The following is a 13,098-nucleotide window of genomic DNA, read 5'->3' as shown; positions in this document are numbered from 1 at the left end:
ACTAATACAATATATTTGTCAATGAATGGCCAAATATCATTGACCTTCTCAACACTCACCTTCAAGTTGGAGAGTGAATGTCAAGAACTCCCAACTTGCGCATCATAGTTGAGAAATTAAGCTTCATTTCCCAATGGCTTGGTGAACACATCCACAAGTTGATTTGTTGAAGCAACATGTTTGGTTACAACTGAACCATCTTGTATTTTGTCATAAATAAATGATAATCCATATCTATATGTCTGGTTCTTTCATGGAAAATAGGATTGGCTGCTTTATGTAAGGTGGTTGTGTTATCACAATATAATAATACTGGCTTCGGATGCAATATTCTCAAATCTGTCAATAATGAGTGTAGTCAGGATAATTCACAACAAGTGCTTTTCATGGCTCTATATTCGACTTTTGTTGAGGAGAGAGATATAGTTTTCTACCTCTTTGTCCACTAGGAAATAAGAGAAGATCCTAGAAAAACACAATAACCCGTAGTGGATTTACGAGATATTGGACAATCAGCCCAATCCAAATCAGAAAAAGTTCGTAAAGATAAATCATTCTGAGAAGAGAAAAACAAACCTTGTCTTGGACTGCTTTTCAAATAACACAACACATGCAAGGCAGCTTCCATGTGTGGTTTGCGTGGTGCATACATTAATCTGCTTAACACATGGACCGAATAGGTGATATCTAGCTGGGTAATAGTCAAATAAATTAGGCGTCCAACAAATCGCCTATACTAAGATGGATCTTTAAGCAATTTACCTGAATTTGAGAGCTTTATGTTTTGCTCATTGGGAAAGTTCACAGGTTTAGTACCCCAAAATCCACCATCTTTTAAAATTTCCAAGTATATTTTTGTTGTGAGTTGGAAATATTTTTATTTGATCAAGAAACTTCGATGCCCAAAAAATACTTCAAATCACCCAAATCTTTAGTCTAAAAATGACTATGTAGAAATTGCTTGAGAGTTAATATGGCATTAACATCATTACCCGTAATAAGAATGTTATCAACATATATCAACAAAGCTGTAAAAGATTTGCCTTTCCGACATGTGAATAAAGAGTAATCTGGTTTGGATTGAACAAATCCAACAATTTGGATAGCTATAGAGAACTTGGCAAACCATTGTCAGGAAGCTTGCTTTAAGTCATATAACGACTTGTGAATGAGACACACTAGATTCTCTCCCTATCGTCGAAGATCATGAGGTAGAGATATATAAATTTCTTCATAGAGATCACCACGAAGAAAAGTATTGTTGACGTCAAGTTGGTGAAGAGACCAATTCTAGGCAGCTGCTAAAGCCAATGAACAACGAACAGTAATCATTTTAGTAGCTGGAGAAAAAGTGTCATGGTAATATATACCTCCCAGCTGTGTGTAACCTTTTGCAACCAAACGAGCTTTGAAATGCTCAATAATACCATCCGAATGTTGTTTGATTTTATAAACTTAGCCACAACCAATAGGCTTCTTACTAGGAAAAAGAGAAGTGAGGGACCAAGTGTGGTTGGCTTCTAAAGTAACCAATTCAGATTGCATTGCTTCTTGTCAATGGAAATGAGAAGCTGCTTTTGATATAAGATGTAAACTTAATATCTTAACTAATAACAACAGTAAAAGAGTAATGTTGTGGTGAGTAACGATGATAAGATAAAAAATTGCAAAGGGGATATCGCGTTTTGTGAACCTTATGAAAAACGCGACAAATGGTTGGGAAACGTCACTTGGTTGCAGACATAATCACGTAAAGTCATAGGAGGGTGATGAGGTCGTTGAGAACGACGTAAAATGGGTTCGAGAGGAGGACTAGCAGGTAATGGCTGAGGAGAAACTGGATTCGGTGGTGAGGTTGTTGGACGAGAGAAACTAGTTTTGATGGTAAGGGTTGTTGGACTAATGAGGAAGGAAGGATCGGATGCAGAAAGAGAAATCACAAGGGCTGAATTTGAGGAAATGGATAGAATAGACTCATAAGGAAAAATAGTTTCATGAAAAACAACATCACAGCTGGTGAACATTTGATGGGTGGCAAGGTCATAAAGCTTGTAAGCTTTCTAACCAACTAAATAACTAAGAAAAGTACAACATTTGGCTCAATGGGCGAATTTATGGGAGACGTGCACATCAATAGCATATACAATACACCCAAAAACTTGAAGATGGGAATAAGAAGGAAGCTTGCCATAAAGTCGTTCAAAAGGAGTTTGGTGAGAAAAGAATGGTGTTGGTAAACAATTAATTATGTGAACAATAGTAGAAACGCATTTTACCCAAAAATGTAAAGCAAGGTGGGCTTGAAAACGAAAAGCTCGAGCTGACTCAAGAATATGGCGATACTTGCGTTCTACAACCCCATTTTGTTGAGTATAAACACAAGAATGTTGATAAGTGGTCCATTTTTGTTTAAAAAATTCCCGCATAGAGAATAATTCTCCACCATTATCAACCCGAATGTTGGCTATAGAAACAAGGAATTGTGTTTGGACAAATGAGAAAAAGTTGACAAGTAAATGTTGTGTTTCACTTTTGTGATGCATAAAAAATACCCATGTGAATCTAGAATAATCATCCACAATAGTCAAAAATTATTTTGCACCAGAAAGAGAGGCAATTTTATAGGAGCCCCAAATGTCACAATGAATTAATTCAAAGGGTCTAACATACGAAATTGAAGTAACAAAAAATGGAAGTCGACTTTGTTTTGCAAGTGCACAAACATCACAAGCATTATTGGACTAAAAAGGAAAATTTAATAAATGGTTTGCCATAAAATCTAATATAGAGGAAAACAAATGCCCCAATCGACGATGCCACAAAGCGGTGGAGGAGGTGACTTGAGAATTGGGTAAACGGTAAGAACTGGCTACTGCGGATGGAGTTTGAGGTTTTGGCTTCTCTGATGCTAATGCAACCAAGTAACAAAATCCATCTCGTTGTTCACTCAAACCAATCGTCGCCCTTGTCATCGAGTCCAGCAAAATACAGTAATAAGGGAAAAAGTTTATTGAACAATTGAGATCTCTGATAACTTGACTCACAGACATTAAATCCAACTTAAAAGATGGCATACCAAGCACATTTTTTAAAGTAACAACGAGATTAAAAGGTAAATTCCCAATGGATGTAATCAGAGCATGTTCTCCACTTGGCATAACAACTTGTGGCAAAAGGATGTTCTTATTGTTGTTGATAAGCAAAGTTGGAGATGAAGTAATGTAGTATGTTGTTCCACTATTGATAATTAATTGATGGAGGCGCAACAATGTTTGTAACAAACCTGAGGGAACATTAGCGTTAGCTTTAGGATTGGCGGATTGTGTTCTCCCTTTACCCTGCATAATAGATAAGATTTACTGGATTTGCAAATCAAAGAGCCCATTTATCACCGACGACACTTCCTGCATTGTTGGACCCTCCTTGACATTGTTGACTGAAGACTGATGGCTATTGTTGCGCTTAAAATAAGTACTTCCTTGATTGGACCTGTTTGATGCATGTTTAAGGTGTTTTGGTGGGTACTCATTCAGCTTCCAACATGTTTCTCGTACATGATGATCACGGTCACAATAAAAGCAATGCAAAGGTTTTCTATAAGATGAGTTGGAACAAAAAGAAGAACCTTGTCCATGTCGAACAGCCAGAGCCACCAGTTCAGCCCTTCGAACAACCATGGCCAAGTTCTCCGTCGTCTCATATGCAGCCCACAAGCTTCGCTGCTTTTCTTCTTGTACAATGGAAGAGTAAGTCTTGGTAACATCAGGTAGTGAATGAATTCATCAAGTCCCATAAGAAATTGCATCAATCTGTGTCTCTTACGGTCCGCCCCACAAGAGCAAACGATGTCATTATTCAATCCTAGTTCGTCACATAAAATTTTCAATCTTGTGTAATAAGCTACAATAATCATCTAATCTTGAGCACAACAAACAATGTCCCTCTCAATCTAAGAAATACGAGGGGCATTGCTTTTAGAAAAATGGTCTCAAAGGTCTTCCCATACTGAAAGCACCCTCGATCCGCATGTGTGGATCTGTTTTTTGGTGTTTTGGGAGTCGCCGCCTAGTTTTACGGTCTAGGAATCAAATCATAACTTTAAACAGATAAACAATACTGATCTATGAAAAAGAAACTATGGGTTTGAGATCACGTTATGGGGTGTCTACACATACCTCCTGGGCGGTGGGCGAAAAAATGACGTTGTCTGCAAAATCCTGTGTAAATGAATTAAGAATCCAAGAGAAGATCATATCGTTGCATTTTTTCCACAAAACATAATCATCTTGTTTGACTGTGGCAGACAGCATCGTGGTGGTCTCGTCTATGAAACCTAACTTGGATTTGGCGTTTAAGGAAATCATCATTGCTCTACACCATGTCGAATAATTATCCCCATTGAGGGGCTTGGAAACAAGCACCTTTCTTGGATGATTAGAATGGTGAACAAAATATGGATTGGCAGCATCAAGCTTGGCTACATTCGAAGGTTGTTTGTTTGCCATGATAATGGGAAACGACGATAAAAGAAAGCAAAAGAAATAGGGTAGAAAGCTAGGGAATCGTTCCCTGCTCTGATACCATGTAAAGAAAGGAAAAGAATATTTGCCTTTGAATGAATATCTATTGAATTAGGAGACGTATCTTTTATACAAGAGATTTCCTACAATCATGTTAATCTATTCTAGATAGTTTTAGTATAAAAGCAACTAAACAAATATACAACTAATAAAATAAATTTGTCAATGAATGGCCAGATATCATTGACATTCTCAACAAAATTTGACATCTTCATTTCCAAGTGTAATGATAGCATGCATTGATGTTTATAAAACAATGTGGTAATCTAAAAGACTCTATTTCATGACTTACCTCTCTTTATTAGAATAACTAAATAACAAACTAATTCAAACAACTGCAAAGATTCCCATCTATATGTCCTTTTTATTTTCTTTTTCAGAGATTTTCTTAACAGACGTAAATGTTGCATTTTTATTACAAAAACTCCCTAGGAGTTCTGACAACTACAAGGGAACCTAGCTCTATGAAGTTTGTTACCTATGAAACCTCACTTTATCAAGTTTGTTACCCATAAAACCTGAGTCCGGATCCACATCATAAAATTGAAATTTATGGGATTAATTTGTTACTTAACATACTTTGTAGTGGATTCTAATCTCATCAATTTGTGAAATTCAAAAACATGATCTGATGGCATAGAATTATAAAAGGCAAAATTTGAAGAACTTCAGAAAAAAAATTAGAAAAAAAAAAAATAAAGTTAATTTTCACCATTTTATTATAGTTTTAAATTTAGGAGTTCGGTAGCCATCCACTCTCAACAACTATGATCATGTTCAAAAGGTTTTATTTATTTATTTTAAATATGATATTTTTCCACGAAATCTATAAATTGTGGTAATGACTTGTTAATTTAATAATTCATGTGAGTCCAACAACTCTTAGTAAGATTTGAAATCTTGCTCAAGTTAGTCATGTTAATCTGATTCATATAGTAAGATTTGCTCATATAACAAACTTGATAAAATAAGAGAGTTTTTGTAATAAAATTACAACAGATAAGTCTACCCGACAATCTCTACTCTTTTTTGACTAATCTTTTTTAGCCTACTTTTTCTTTATAGTCACCATAGATGGGCTGGTAAAGAAACTTGGTTGGTACCATTTGAAGCCATAATCACCCTGAAGAGGTGGCCCACCATCAATATGGCCTAATTAGTCCAAGGGTAGGTAGACTATAAGTAGCCAAGACCTACAACAAAAGTAGTCTGACAATCTAATGTAGCCCAAAGGCCCCAAACCCTTCTTGTATAGAGAGATTTACCCGAATGTTGCATTTTTATTGCAAAAACTCCTTTAAAATTCTGACAATTCCAAGAGAATCTTATTTTATGAAATTTGTTGCTCACCAAAGTTTATTTTATCAATTTTGTCCCTGGAGTGGCGATCCACATCATAAAATTTAAATTTATGAGGTCAATTTGTTATTTGACATACTTTGGAGTGGATTCTAATGAGATCGATTTGTTGGATTTATACTTTGATAATCCATGTGTGACCAATAATTCTTAGTAAGATTAGAAATCTCACTAAGTTAGTCATGCTAGGTTGATGCATGAAGTAAGGTTTGTTCAAGTAACAAACTTGATAAAGTAGGGGGATTTTTGTAATAAAATTACAATAGATAGGTCTGCCTTGTAAAGCTCTCTCTTATTTATTTTTGGATCCCACCCAATGATGTCTCATCTTTCTTTGTACGACCACCACTTACCCATTTATGATTCCGAATTATAGCAAAGCAACATAATATCGACTCTAATGGTAAATCACACGTGCCTTCTTCTTACTAATATTTATAAATTTTCTAGATATCAATAAGGAATTATTATGGGAAAATTCCTTTAAGGACCCTCATGAAAAGGTTTCTTTCTAAATAGTTCCTAAGTTTTGCGCGATAGCTTGATAAAACATTTTTAAAAAAATTTCTTTCTTACTTAACCTTCATTACTAGTGAATTAACCTTTTTTTCTTAATTTACTGACAAGTTCACCACTTTTTATTGCTGTCGAACTTGACACTTTTTTATTTAGTGTCAAGTTCACAATTTTTATTGTCGAACTCACCGCTATTTATTATCAACTTCGACAATGGTAAAATTCACCTATTTTTAATTTTCAATTTTTTTTTACTAAAATACATGGAAAGATCAACTAAAAACTTGAGATAACGACTTGTTTAGATGATTTCAACCCAAAAGAACTATTCTTAATCGATTTTCATTCAAAAACTAAGCAAAATATATATATATATATATATATATATATATATATATTAGAAAAAATCTTAGTTTTTTATATATATATTCAAAATGTTGAAAAAAGAAAACTCTTAAAAATGACTTCTTTTTCTTTCTTAGATCATTTCCAATGGAATGGAACCTCCAAAACTTGATTGAGATATCAAAAATCCAATTTTTTGATGAAAACAATGAGTTCGAACGGCTAGGGCATTTAATCATGAGAAATGTGGGAGATGAGATCCACAGATCATTTATATATATATAGAAAAAAAAAACTTTTACTAAATTTCTATCAAACTACCATCGAAAACTTAGGGACTATTTAGAAAGAAATCCTTCCATGAGGGTCCTTTTAAGTAATTTTCCCAATTATTATTACAGTTTTCCCTTAGGATACATTTTGGGCCAATTTCTTTCCACACACTATTTGTCTTCACTACACCCAATTAAAACACATTTTTGATAGGATCGATGTATAGAGTTAAGTAGGTGCACTGAGCATAAACGATGAGTGCAAATAGAACGACTTTATAATTTTCATTGGAATCCCTAACATCTCAATCATTTATTTGATGAAGGGCCTCAACCATGGATTGAATATTGGTATTATCTTCCTTACATTGTATATCGTTGAATCTTACCAAATTAACTAAAAATAACACTCAAAGCAGCACTGCATTGCATTTGAGTGTTGCAGAGAGCCACCATTCTCCTTGAATGTATAGCACTTGTATCTCGAGGAAAGCATTAATGATTTATTGCACACCACAATGCTACCTTGAGCATTATTTCAATTCAAGATTTTTCTTTCTCATTTACTTTCTACTCCATTTTTTCTAAGCATATGTTTGATCAAAATCAAAATTTTACTAAAAAAATGTTTTTTTATTATTAATAGATTTGCTTTTCTTCTATTAAAAATAAAATTTTCATCTCATCGACAACACAATCTTGGTTGAATTTGATTTTCTTATCCAAACCTATGAGAAAATAAGTTTCTAGAAGGACCCATCTCTATCTATCTCTTCATTCTTTTTAGAGTTGCTATTGGTAACCCAACTTTTACTTATTACAGTTATATTTCTTAAATTATCTATCCTACTCCAACTAAATATTAAAACACACCCTTCAAACATTACAAAGATTGATCTCAAATTACAATCTCAACATTACAAAACATTATAACACTTATTCAACCAATTTCAACAAGGGTAGGGAGCAGTTGACTCCTAAGAATGACTCATGAACAAAACACATGATCCAAACCCTTTAAACACTAAATCCAATGGTTGAGATTTATGGGTATCTAAATAACACAAATCTTGGAGATAATTATTATAATGATAAATCTCAACCATTGGATTTTGCATTTAAAGAGTTGAGATCATGTGCTTTTTTCATGAGTCATTTTTAAGAGTCAAGGAATCCGGCACTTTCAACAATTTGTGTACAATTATGATTAAACTCATATAAAATCTTAAATCAAAAAAATCTAGTAAAAAAAATATTAAGAGATTTGTTGGCACCCCAACTTTTACTTTTTTTTTTTAATTGATCTATAATAAGTCAAAGATGGGGTGCCAATATCAGCTCTCTCCCTCTCTCTCTCTCTCTCTTTTTTATTTATTATTTAAGTGAAATATTTTCCCATGGACATTTCTCCCAAGAAATCTGAATTTTCTTGGAAACAAATTTTTGTAATCAAACAGACCCTAAAGGGAAGTGTGGGACCCATACATTCGGATTTAAACAGTCCAAAATCAGCGTAAGTTAGCCAAATCACGAGGCAGCCTTCTCGATCTCCCTCTATCACTATATACTCTCTCTCCATCTAACAAACTTTTTAGTACAGAGTATAAGACAAATCACAATTTCCAAAAGATCCAATGAAGTCAATACTGTTGGGTGTGGAACAATAAAAACAAAATTTGATTAAACAAAGTCATAATTTGTATGTCACGGGTGGCATCCTACCCAAATTGGGTTTTATATCATATGTGAAGGACTTTATTATTAAACAAACAAATGGAAATATTATTATAAGAAATATACTATTTATTTATTGATTATTATTAATACCCTTAAGAATATTCAAGCTAAGCTCAAGATTCGAAGTAGTTGGACTTCAAGTTTCAAACAAATAATAAACAAATTAATCATTAATTCTATAATAATTAAAAAAATTCTTAAACTACGTAAACAGATCGTAATTCTCTTTTAGTGAATTGGATAGTCAATAGGTGGGTCCAATCCGAATTTGAATGAGCACTAATCCAATTCCAAAGAGACGACCTATAAATTAAATTAGAGGTGGCAATCTCAACACGATCCCCGAACACAACTCGAAAATAACACAAAGTTAGTGAGTTTGAGTCATAATAGTGCCAACCCATCTAACACGATTATTAAATGGGTTGGATTTGGGTTTTAAGTGTCAACTCGCCCAATCCTAATCCGTTTAATAATTTTTTAAATTACTTATTTTTTTTCTAAAAATTTTTCATAATACATTTTATTATATTGAATTCTATAAAATATTTTTAAATTAATAAATGGTTAAGCTTTAGTTTGAGAAAGAAAAAATAATTTTCTTAAAAAGTTATATATATATATATATTTTTACTCTATTTTTTTCATTAAAATCTAAAGGTATGTAATGTTTGATTCTTAATATTGGCAAAATGTCCCTCAGTAAGATTTAAGATCTTATCAAGTAAGGCTATTATGTCTCATGTGGTTGTGAAATACACTTTGCTTAATCAATAATAATATTGAAAAATATTTTCCTTACGAAGTTAGTAAAGAAAGTTTTCTGACCAAATCACCTTATGGTATCTAAAAACATGATATGATGCAACATGATTGTATAGGAAAAAATTCTATGAACTTTGAAAAAAAAATTAAAATAAAATTATTTTTCACCATTAAACTTAATTTACGGTTGTGTGACTTTAGTTTTAATACTCATATTTTATGTTTTTAGTAGTAAAAATGGAACTTATTTTTTCAGGTATACCTATTTATAAATGGGTTGGGTTTGGGTTTAAGTTTTTTACACGGGTTTGGGTTTAAGTTTTTTACACGATTATTAAATGGGTTGGGTTTGGATTCAGGTTTGGTAAATTTTCATAATACCCTTACTTCAACATGACACAAACATGACCCGACCTGACCCAACCCAACCCATTGCCACTCCTAAATTAAGTCAAGGATAAATCAGACTTTCACACCCTATAGTTTGGCATTATTCCATTTCAACCCCCTAACGTTTTAAGTCGTGATAATCTAACTTACCCTCACGGCATACTTAATCAACACCATGAACTATAGATCTGCACTCCTTGGGATATAGAATTGTGCTTCCTCATAAATAAATAAAATTTGATTGAGTATCCCGAGGAATGCAGATCTACATTTCCCGAATATGTCACGTCGGAGGTGTCGATTGAGTATGATACGTGGGTGATTATAAATATTCAATTCAAAATCAAGGTTCTAAACCTTGTTCTTTGGGTGGGCCAGTTATGGTCAATGGGCCGACAAGCCCAATCGTGACATCCCTTTGTTTCTTATGCATAATTCAAATATGAATTGATCTGGACTGTCCATGATCCACATCTTGATTTGGATAGCCTGAAAGACAACCAATTTCCAAAAGTTCTAAGATTCCTACCAATCTTTTCCTTTATGCTTTTTATTTTATTTTTATTTCTATCTTTTTCAGTTTTTACCCACTTTTTCAATTTTATAAGTATAATTTTACCTGATTTTTCTTTCTTTGCAGTTTGCTATATGGACTGCCAAAGAAAGTAGGGAAAATTACTTAAAAGGACTCTGGTAAAAGGATTTATTTCTAAATAATCTCTTAGTTTTGGGCGGTGACTTGATAGTCCATTTAGTAAATTTTGTATTTCTTAACGATCCTTTATTATTGTTGAGGTCACAACTTTTTATTATTGTCGAGCTCACCACTTTTAAGTGTTGAGTTCAACATTACTTATTGTTGAATTTGATAATTAAAAAAAAAAAATGTCAAACTTAACAATAAAAAGTGGTGAATTCGACGTTGATTAAACCTACCCGGCATTTTTCATTTTTTAAGTTTTTTCAACTAAAATAGATGGGAAGATCGACTAAAAACTTGAGATAGCAACTTGTCTAGATGATTTCAAACTAAAAGAATCATTATTGAAAGAAAAAAAATCATAATTTTTTACATGTCTTCAAAATATTTGAAAAAAATCTTTGGAAATGACTTCTTCTTTCTTCTTAAATATGTTTCAATGAAATGAAGTTTCTGAAACTCGATTGGGATGTCACAAATCTAAATTTTTTAGATGAAAACAATGAGTGCGAACAGTTAAGGCATTCAATTGTGAGAAATGGTGTTTAGGGACTGATCTGATAGAATAGTTTTACTGAATAGACTATTAAGAGAGGTCCTAAAATTTAGTGACTAATTAGAAAGAACTACCTCCGTCAAGGTCCTTTAAGTAATTTTCTCAAGAAGATATTATAAGTTGTAGATGGCCTACAACCGCATTATCTTTATGAGTGCATGGTACGTCACAAGTATCAAAAGACCGGCCTAAGGTCTGATTGATAAATATTAAATTGATTTTAAGTGGTACCACAAAATCATGTCTCCTAACTTCCCACTTGCCCATCGCATTCCTATGATTTTAAAAGCCAAAAAAATTAAATAATTAACATATAATTGTATATAAATAATTATTTATTATTTGCTATGAAGTGGGTTAGTCGATGTTTAGTCACAAAATCATTCTATCATATAGATAACAAATGTTGGAGCTAGAAAGAATCATACCAAGTTCAACACTTAAGTTGAGCAATCGACCTTGATCAAAGGAAAACAATTGATCGACTATTTCATAGAGTCAATGATCGACTTCTAGAGGCATCACTTCAAGATCACGAGTCCGGACCCCCTCCTCCTCAAGCAAATATAGCCCCACATGCAAAATGATTACAAGCTCGTCTCTACGTACATATAGAGACGGTGAAGTCTTTGAATAACCTGCTTAGTGGGAGTTGTGGGCTCTCCTATAACTCTTGGGAGACTTAGTCTCACTAGATCAAGCATTTAATTGGCTGATTTGATCACTGATAGGTCAACCGAGACAAAAAATTGACATGTAACATTTATATAAATGCATAACTCATGAAACCCGAACAAATATGTCTCAACATTTTCGAGTTCTACTATAATCAGGATGACATGCAAATAAAAAAAATCTAAATTTATAAATAAAAATTAAAGAAAGCAAATGTATGCAATCCTAATTAAAAATCTAATCGAAATTAACTTTATCATTGAAACAAAATCATATACACAACCACTTAACCCAAAATTCAAATCACCATCAATAGATTGATGATAAAGGAGCAAGGCCCACATGAGTACTCCATCCCACAATTAAGATTTAAAAGAGAATACTAACCTCCAAGATCTCATAAGACTAAGTGATTTTCATAATCCATGATTTTTCAAAAATATTCTTAAAAAATATTTATCATTTTATCTTTTATCACCAACCTTAAAAGATATCATTATTATGTCAATACGAACTCTAAAAATTATTTATAAAATTGCACTGCACAATGATACCCTTATGATTATTATTTTCTTACTGAAAGTTAAATATAATAATAATTTTTTAAGAATATGTATTGAAGAATGAGTTGTGAAGTTTACTATTATCTTCTAGGACTCCTCACTCGAGAACTTAACATTTCTCATTTAATTTAAAGAACTACTATTGTCACATCAATTTTTACTAATGTCACACCAATTCTTATATAAATCCAATGTCGATTCTAACATTCTGATGTGGTGATGCACATATAATCATCAATACTTTTCACACGTATCTCGATGAAAATATCTATGGTTATGTGTGGTGGTGATGTGCATGTTAATGTTACTTCAGCATTATCAATAAATCCACCGCACACAAGTGGTTCGGCGTTAGTAAAAATTGTGGTGGCAATAGCAACTCTCTTACTTGATTAAGAATTCAATTAATACTTCTAAAAGATCGTCCCCATGTGATGGAAGATTAATGCTCACTTGAAGTTCTGTGGTGACTTTATAAACCATGCACGTGCCTCCTTCCCTATGGAAGCTTAAGCATAACGTGGCACTTCATGTTTTACCGCCACTTTAATAAGTTGGGGTGTGTGTGTGTGGGACCCATACGGCACAACCTCGGATTCTCTGCCTAAACGGAACCATCCAAAATTCAGCGCAAGTTAGC

At 33.1% G+C, this 13,098-nt stretch overlaps 1 pseudogene; it reads right to left on the bottom strand.

The window, feature by feature from the left end:
• Nucleotides 1-1,694: 1,694 nt before the first annotated feature.
• LOC147394550 (uncharacterized) lies at nucleotides 1,695-4,505 on the bottom strand (annotated as a pseudogene).
• Nucleotides 4,506-13,098: the final 8,593 nt, after the last annotated feature.

This window comes from Akebia trifoliata, chromosome 9, assembly GCF_017979445.1.
Source record: "Akebia trifoliata isolate Shusen 1 chromosome 9, ASM1797944v1, whole genome shotgun sequence".
In the NCBI taxonomy this organism is placed as follows: Eukaryota; Viridiplantae; Streptophyta; class Magnoliopsida; order Ranunculales; family Lardizabalaceae; genus Akebia; species Akebia trifoliata.
This window is presented reverse-complemented; position numbering and strand designations above follow the sequence as displayed.